The sequence below is a fragment of the Lissotriton vulgaris genome, chromosome 1_1 (assembly GCF_964263255.1).
Source record: "Lissotriton vulgaris chromosome 1_1, aLisVul1.2, whole genome shotgun sequence".
Taxonomy (NCBI): Eukaryota; Metazoa; Chordata; class Amphibia; order Caudata; family Salamandridae; genus Lissotriton; species Lissotriton vulgaris.
In genome coordinates this window covers 237,415,412-237,424,240 of record NC_141685.1, presented here as the reverse complement: position 1 = coordinate 237,424,240, position 8,829 = coordinate 237,415,412, and the positions used below count along the sequence as shown (strand labels likewise).

Sequence of the window (8,829 nt, the reverse complement as noted above, 5' to 3'; positions counted from 1 at the left end):
TGAAACTTTGAAACCAGATTCTTCCTCTTCTTTTTTTTTTGCTGTGTTTGAAAAACATGAGACCCCGAAACTGGAGGCAGCCAATGTGCGCAGGGGCTGTGAGGATTGACCGCACCCCGCAACTGTGCAGCCCTGAACCCCGCTCTACCGCGATCTGCCGCCCTGACTCAAGTTTCTAGTAACGCTGCAAAGGAAAAAAAAAACAGAATCAAGACGATATTTTTACAGACTATCCAGAATGTTGGGTAGTAAATGACGGAGCTGTGTCCAGAGCCGAGCCCACAGTGTAGAAGCTCTTGGTATCCAGGAGTCATATTTAGAAGCATCTCTGACCCCCACCAACCCTGGACAGGAAGGAAGTCTTTTTAACTGCAAAAACAGAATCCCGAGCTTACAGTACACGCAGTCATCTGATCAGCTGGGAACTACGCCCCCTGTAGCCAGGACTGTAAGTCAGGATGGCCGAGTGGTCTAAGGCGCTGCGTTCAGGTCGCAGTCTCCTCTGGAGGCGTGGGTTCGAATCCCACTTCTGACATCAATTTTTGTGACCTGCAATTTTGGACTTCAATTCAGTGTGGTTTTTCCCAACTGCCGGTTTCTTAGACAATGCTTAACATACTTCCATAAATTGCTGCTAAATACTATTTTCAGTGGCTTGTACTAATTGCCAGCAGGTGGCTCTTCAAACAATAAATCCCAGAATCATCTTCAGATCGCCTGGAGATACTGAAAACACAACAAGCATTTGCAACGCAATAGGTCTCACATTTGCGAGAGTTTGGGGTGCTGGCATTGTAAATGACAATGCCTTTTATTTATATGTTTACAAAACCTGAAAGCAGTGCTTAAGCCCCCACTTTGTACTTATAGTCCTTGCTTGCAAGAAGCAAGGCAGGAAGTAAAAGAGATGCAGTTACTGTCAGCCTTGCTTCTCATAAATAACTACTATAAGTACAAAGTACATGTTTACGAAGCGCTTGCAGGGTTTCCAAACACATACATAAAAAGCACTGTCATTTACTATGACAATATCTCAAGCTCTCGCAAATGCGAGACCTATTGCATAGCAAATGCTTGTTTCCTCTGGTGTTCATGCTGTACAACATGAACAACAGACATTGGTAGAGCCAGCGTTAAGGCCAGACCTATTGCCTTTGCTTGTGCTTGTTTTATTTTTGCTTATCATTCTCACTCTGTGGCCACAGCCATGCCGGATTGAAAGACCATGTCATTCTCCCCCCTTCCCCGCCTTTAAAGCAAAGCACACAGTGCACATTGCATATTATACGAGAACTAATTTGAAATAAAAGGACTTTGGGGATGAGTGGGTGGATGGACGGGTGAGTGGGTACGATGAGTGAATGGATAGGTGGATGGACGGGCGAAAGCATGGCAGAGTAAATGGAAATCTGAGATGATGGATGAATGATATTTACTGAGGGATGGGTAAGTATAAGGATGGATGCATGCATGCATAGATAATGCATGCTTGAATAGGTGGATGAATGAAATGGTGAAAGATTGAATGATGGATGAAAGACTGAATGGATGACAGATTAATACCGTGCCTGTGGATGAAAACACTATATATTGTTCAATACTGCACGTTTCCTTTGTTCCTTCCCGAAGGCTGGTCCTTATCAGGGCCTTTTAGAGCCAAGCACAACCACAACTGCAAAAATAGAGAAAGATCGCATCATTCATTACCCTTGAAAAGTGCTGAGTTGTGGTCTCACACTTGCATAGTCAAGTATTCCCCAGAGCACTCCCTCAACTGCTAAACGCCTGAGAGCGGTGCTTAATTTGTGAAAGAAAGAGTGCTTGTGCCCCAAGCTCCTCCCAGAAGCCTGCGACCAGTGCAATTAAGCATTGAGGCAGTGAATATCAACCCACCTCATGGCCTTTTAATGCACTACCAGACACTCCACCATGGTAAGTCCCTGCTTTCTCCCTGAATGCCTTTCTTCTGCTTTGCTCTTCCTCTGCTTTCGGATTTCTGTATGTGGGAAAGTAAGTGCCAGTCCACAAAAGTGAGTGCCAGTTCCTCACACCGGCAAACACCAGGTCAAATTAAGCAGTGCCTGAGTCAACCTACCAGCGTTAGACATGAACAGAGGAGGCAGGCACCAAGGCCAGATAATCCGATTTTGCCAATCATGGCAGATTTTGAAAGTCCCTCCTGCTGCCTTGTCCCCATCCAGGGTCTGAGCTGGAAGGGAACAGACCTGAGAGCCCCTCTAAGCATTGGGAACCATTTCCTGTTGAAACAGAGTGGGTTTGACGCTGGCTCTTACTTTTCTAAACTACAGGGCCATTCTTACCCTCCAAATCTCAATTAGGTAAAAAAAGGGAAATACATTTGCAACTTTGGAGAGAAAAAGTAGTAATTAACTGAATAATGAATTCATGAGTGAACAAAGAAAGGATTCATTTTATTTTGCAACATATTAGAACATAGTCAGCATAATAAAAACTCCAGATTCCCGAAGAGGGACTTGATCCCTGGACCCACAGATTAAAAGTCTGGTGCTCTACCCTCTAACTAACTAGGCTCCTGCTTAAAGGATTGAAATCACTTGATGTAATGTCGGGTGTATTCCATCATGTTTGTATCTTGGCATATTTTATGAGTGATAGTCCTTATGCCAGAAGACCTCCCACCATTCCCTTCCATAGATTTATCATGTTTCGTTTAAACCCACAGTCAGGAGCTATCCGCGTCACAGAGATCACACTGAGTCTCTTTTCGTGGCCCTCTCTCTATTGACACCTTTTTTTTGTGTTCTTCACCTTTGATTCCACACCCTACAAAGAGAGAGAAGAGACAGGGCAGCCGCAGGGCAGTGACCGAGTAGGCTGCAGTAGGGCCTTCATTCTGCCTTTCGTTGCTGCTCTGTTCTTATCTGTCCCCTCACTTCTAAAGTGCCTTATCTCTTCCCACCTTCGGATCCTCTCAGTCTCACTCTACTCTTCTCAGTTATTAAACCACGCCCCTACTGACCCTCCCCAAAACTAGAATTGTGTAACAAAATATGGCCTTCCAGGAAAAATGTCATTGTGCCTTTGGAGTGCTCCCTGGACCTTTGGTAGAAGCACCAGCTCTCCCCCAAATGAACGTTTGATGTGCCTTTCCTACATACCAGTAAATCCACCCTAAAGAGCTGGCGTGTGTGTTTATATATGTAAACATTTGCTGATTTACTAATATTTTGTGTTGGGGATAAAGGGTAATGCCTAATTAATATACCCAAACTTCTACATCATGTAAAGAACACTTTGTGTCTAATTAAAATCATTCTTCTCTGGTATCGTCAGTCTAATCCCTGCTGTAGCCATTATACTAAAATAAGCCTTACATATTGTTGCTGTAAAGATAATTACTGCGGGGATACGTATAATATCACGGTGTCCCCCTCAATAACTTCACGTGGGGAAGAGTTACCTGTTCTCATAGGGAAGTGCTATCCCAATCCTTACGTGGCATATTCGTTGTGTACTAGAATCCAGTAACACTCCTACTCATCCGGCAACACTCCCCTTGTATGGGCTTCGTTGTCCACAACTGATAAAAACTGATTTTAATTACGTGCACGGCCAGCCAGAAGATCATTAAAAAAAGACCCAGCTTTTTTTAGCTAAACTATGTATGCATTGCCACTTTGCCTTTGCTACTCGTTTTATGTCGAGGGTTATTAGCTAACCTTCCACTGGACACCTGTGCCACGTATCATACCCCTGGAAATATTAAAGAACTGCATTCGCAAAGGAAAGCCACAAGATAGCTGCCCACTGCTCTTGAGGAACCCTCTGAACTTTACAGGCTCTTTCCAAAGCAGTTATCCATTTGTGGATGTCATCCCCACCATGGTAGGGAGGGGCAATGTTGCTCTGGTTCCTATTATCAAAGGAATGTTTCTTAACTCTAGGGACACTGCTGCGGCCACCATGGGACTCAAGTCCCAACTTTCTTCGAGCTCTCTGGACTTCTAGGGACTCTCTATCAAGGGACAACAGCTCTTGCCTGAGCCTAAGCCTGGCTTTCGCAAGCTCAAGAAGTTAGTATTCCCTCTCATAGGAGTGGTCCCTCCTGCTAGATACAGGGGTCCCACAGGCTGTCCTGAGTGATTAGACTCTGCAGAGCTAGATCTCCTTGGTAAACTATGCACTCTTACAGAAGAAGAAAAGAGGGGGCCTCGTGGCCTCCACCATTCTCCTCATGAAGGGTGAACAGACAAAATATCGACTCCAAAATATCGACTGGACATAATATCGACTTTTAAATATAGACTGGACAAAATATCGACTGGACAGAATATCGACTACAAAAATATCGTTTTTAAGGTAAGTGAAGTAATATCGACTGTATAAAATATAGATAGCAAAAATATCGAATTTTTAATGATATATAATACTTTATAGTGTATTTTATGTAATAATATGTGTGAAAAGTGTGTATTAATGTTATAAAATATTTTATTAAATGATTTTTGTTTTTATAATAATTGCGTAATGTGATTCTGTAGCGGGTTGTGGGTTTATAGGGGAATAGGGTGGGAAGTAATTTAATAATAATTAATTAATTAATATATGTTTGTAAATATTTCTAATTAATAATTAATTGATAATTAATTAATATTAATTAGTTAATTAATTAATATAATTTAGTACATATTTTTTATTAGTAATTAATTGGTAATTAATTATTTGTAATTAGGTAATTACATTAATTAGAGTAAATTTTACATATATATAATTTTGTGTTATTGTAAAGTAATTAATTGGGGTAAAATAATATTAATTATTAAATTAATTACAGCTAATGTGCTAATATATTTACTTTATTGTTATTGTTAATTAATAATTAATTGGTAATTAAATAATATTGATTAATTTTGGGTAAAGGAGTATTTTTAGGGTTCAGGGTCAGTTTTCAGTTTTTGGGTAAAGGGGTATTTTCAGGGTTCAGGGTCAGTTTTCAGTTTTTGGGTAAAGGGGTATTTTTAGGGTTCAGGGTCAGTTTTCAGTTTTAGGGTAAAGGGGTATTTTTAGGGTTCAGGGTCAGTTTTCAGTTTTTGGGTAAAGGGGTATTTTTAGGGTTCAGGGTCAGTTTTCAGTTTTTGGGTAAAGGGGTATTTTTAGGGTTTAGGGTCAGTTTTTAGTTTTTGGGTAAAGGGGTATTTTTAGGGTTCAGGGTCAGTTTTGGGTTTTTGGGTAAAGGGGTATTTTTAGGGTTTAGGGTCAGTTTTGGGTTTTTGGGTAAAGGGGTATTTTTAGGGTTCAGGGTCAGTTTTTAGTATCTTATTTAATTATAGTATGTTAATATATATATATATGTTTTAACAAATAATATTGTAAAATTTTTTTATTACTTTCATTTATTATTTAATTATTATAAGTTAATGTAAGTATTTTTAAGTATATTTTAGTAATTACATTTTAATATTAATGTAATTTAACACTGTTTTTTATAAAGTCGATATTTTTTACAACTATATTATTGTAAACGATATTTTGTACTCGATATTTTTGTACTTACCTGTTTGTAGATACAAACTCGATATTTTGACTGTCGATATTTTGTCCACGATATTTTTGCTAGTCGATATTTTGACCCTCGATATTATTTCAGTGATCCCCTCATGAAGATCTGAGTTATCCAGGTGGGAACCTTCAGGTTCCCTCGGTCAGGATTAGGGTCCAGGTCATAAAAGGTATCACCTCCTGACCTATCCTCATGAGCTGGCCCACCCACTTTCTCCTGTTCATCTGACTCAGGGGTTTTCCACCCGTCATCTAGAAGTAACACCTCTACCAGGCGTTGGGTGTTGGCAATTCTCCCTGTCTTCAACTTTCTAGATGCAAAAACAACAGTTTATGGACAGAATGCAGAACAATGTCATACATTCACCCCAGTACAGAGATCTGGGCCCAAATCCATAACTCTTTTTGCTCACCATGCCATTCCAGATTGAACCCAGCCATATGCAAATCAGTCTTGACCCTGTGCCCCATGAGACCAGTCCAGCCGGAACTGCCAAGCCAGGTCCTCCTTGGACTGGAAACAAGCATCCTAGGACCAACTTTGGGCTTTTGGGTGAGTGTTTGATTTGCTCCGTCCATCATCCCTTTTGGTATCACTGTGTTAGCCCTTAGTTGGCAGGGTATGCCCCGATGTGGGTCCCTTGCTCACTTTGCCACTGGATTCAAGCTTGTTACTAAAGAGAAGGGTCCTTAGAACATGAGAAATCAGGGTAAGAATCAACATACGCTAAATAGCCATTATGTCCTTTATCCAGCCGGACAGGAATTTATTTTTCAAAATGTAAACAATAACAATGAATTAAAGGTAATGTCAAGGGGGCACAGCCTGTGACCCACAGAGAATAAGACAGAACAACAATTTTTAGGCAAGTGCGAACGAGGCGGTCTGCTTACTAGTATTCAGTGTACAGACTTAATTATTTCAAGGTACCATTGTGCAATACATTGGACGTATTTGGGAAACATATGGTACAGGGGTGTCGACGTTTCGATGCCAAAACTCAGATACCTAGTACGAGCTCAGGGAAAACCCTGGGCTACCAAGGGCACAACTATAAGGGGCCCAATGGCCTCACCAAGTTAATCAAATTGTGAAATTATCTTTCTCCGAATTTGAACCAATAGTTTATTTGCATGAGTATATTCATCACATGAGTGACAAAGCTATTATTACTAAATATACATACATCTCTATACAATTTGTATTTGTACATATGTTGAAAAATTCCAAAAAACTTATTGTCTGTAAGTGCAAAATAAAAACATTCAAATCAACAGATATTTGTTTATATCACATGTATTCAATTTCAGACATGGTTTCCCAATGCATTTCGGTTTCATACAGAACCCTTCGTCAGGGGAATATCAAAAACCATATAACACAAATCAATGAATGTTCCGAAGACTGTATTTACACAGCCAATATCGAGGTCTCTGTGTTCAGAGGTACGGTGTAGCAGGACCTACAAGGCAACAACGATGTACATGTTATATAAACATGTGTTTAGTTTAAATTGAAGATTTACATGAGCATGGAGTGAAACGAAGCTTAGGAGTAACGCTGTGCTAATGCTCACCGAAAAGATTAAAGAGACCTGACCAAAACATGGGTAGAAAAAGGGAACCATAAGAGGAAAGTCACCAAAGGCTTAGAGATAAAAAACTCCTCTGAGTGATATAATACTGAAAAAAATGTGAGTGTGTTTTCAGTGCATGTGGGTGACATGCTATTTACAAAGTGGTGGTCCTAGGAAGGTATGCATAGTTCATAAGGTCCAAAAGGGCCCCTAAATACTGAGGTGTCAAAGACTACCAAGAAAGGAGTAAATGAAGGTGAAATGGCTCACCGGTCCGTTTTTTATCTCTAAGCCTTTGGTGACTTTCCTCTTATGATTCCCTTTTTCTACCCATATTTTGGTCAGGTCTCTTTAATCTTTTCGGTGAGCATTAGCACAGCGTTACTCCTAAGCTTCGTTTCACTCCATGCTCATGTAAATCTTCAATTTAAACTAAACACGTGTTTATATAACATGTACATCGTTGTTGCCTTGTAGGTCCTGCTACACCGTACCTCTGAACACAGAGACCTCGATATTGGCTGTGTAAATACAGTCTTCGGAACATTCATTGATTTGTGTTATATGGTTTTTGATATTCCCCTGACGAAGGGTTCTGTATGAACCCGAAATGCATTGGGAAACCATGTCTGAAATTGAATACATGTGATATAAACAAATATCTGTTGATTTGAATGTTTTTATTTTGCACTTACAGACAATAAGTTTTTTTGAATTTTTCAACATATGTACAAATACAAATTGTATAGAGATGTTTGTATATTTAGTAATAATAGCTTTGTCACTCATGTGATGAATATACTCATGCAAATAAACTATTGGTTCAAATTCGGAGAAAGATAATTTCACAATTTGATTAACTTGGTGAGGCCATTGGGCCCCTTATAGTTGTGCCCATGGTAGCCCAGGGTTTTCCCTGAGCTCGTACTAGGTATCTCTTCTAATCGGGGGGGGCGGGGCACGCTCCTTCTTACCATCGAGCACACTAAACGTACATAACATTGATCAAACATACACAATTCACACAAACACAGGTGTGCTACTCCACCACTCTTCTATAAAAACTCAGATACCTGGCATCATCTTCAGGACAATATTATAAACCATGTTTGTCTTGAAAATTATACAGTTGCATTTCGGTAATGCGATGTGGCTACAATTTGCAGGCAGGATACACAAAGAGGAGGGTAAAAAAGTTACTGAAGCAAGTTGCGGGTAGACCGGGGATGCAGTCAGTTCCAGGTGGGAAGTGTACCCAAGGGATAATGGGTTTGTACTTCTCACGCACATAAATTGTTTGCCATCGTGGATGGCGAATGCGGCAATTTTTGGATAATGCCGAAATCAAGATCGCGAAATATGTCTAGTTCTGCGGTGATCATCGCCTCGTTCGCACTTGCCTAAAAATTGTTGTTCTGTCTTGTTCTCTGTGGGTCACAGGCTGTGCCCCCTTGACATTACCTTTGATTTATTGTTATTGTTTACATTTTGAAAAATAAATTCCTGTCCGGCTGGACAAAGGACATATTGGCTATTTAGCGTATGTTGATTCTTACCCTGATTTCTCATGTTCTAGGGACCCTTGTCTTTACCAACAATCTAACGCCCAAGTTCCCTAGTGTATTACCTTTGTGTTCCCTTGTCTTTCTAAACACTGGATTCAAGCTAGCTTGGCTGATGACGGCTGATTAGCCAGAAACCGACCCTCGGA

General features: G+C 40.3%; 1 non-coding gene across 1 annotated transcript; it reads left to right on the top strand.

The window, feature by feature from the left end:
• The first annotated feature begins 452 nt into the window (after positions 1 to 452).
• Positions 453 to 535, top strand: TRNAL-CAG (transfer RNA leucine (anticodon CAG)). The gene has a single exon. It is a non-coding gene; the product is annotated as a tRNA-Leu (tRNA).
• The last annotated feature ends 8,294 nt before the right edge of the window (positions 536 to 8,829 follow it).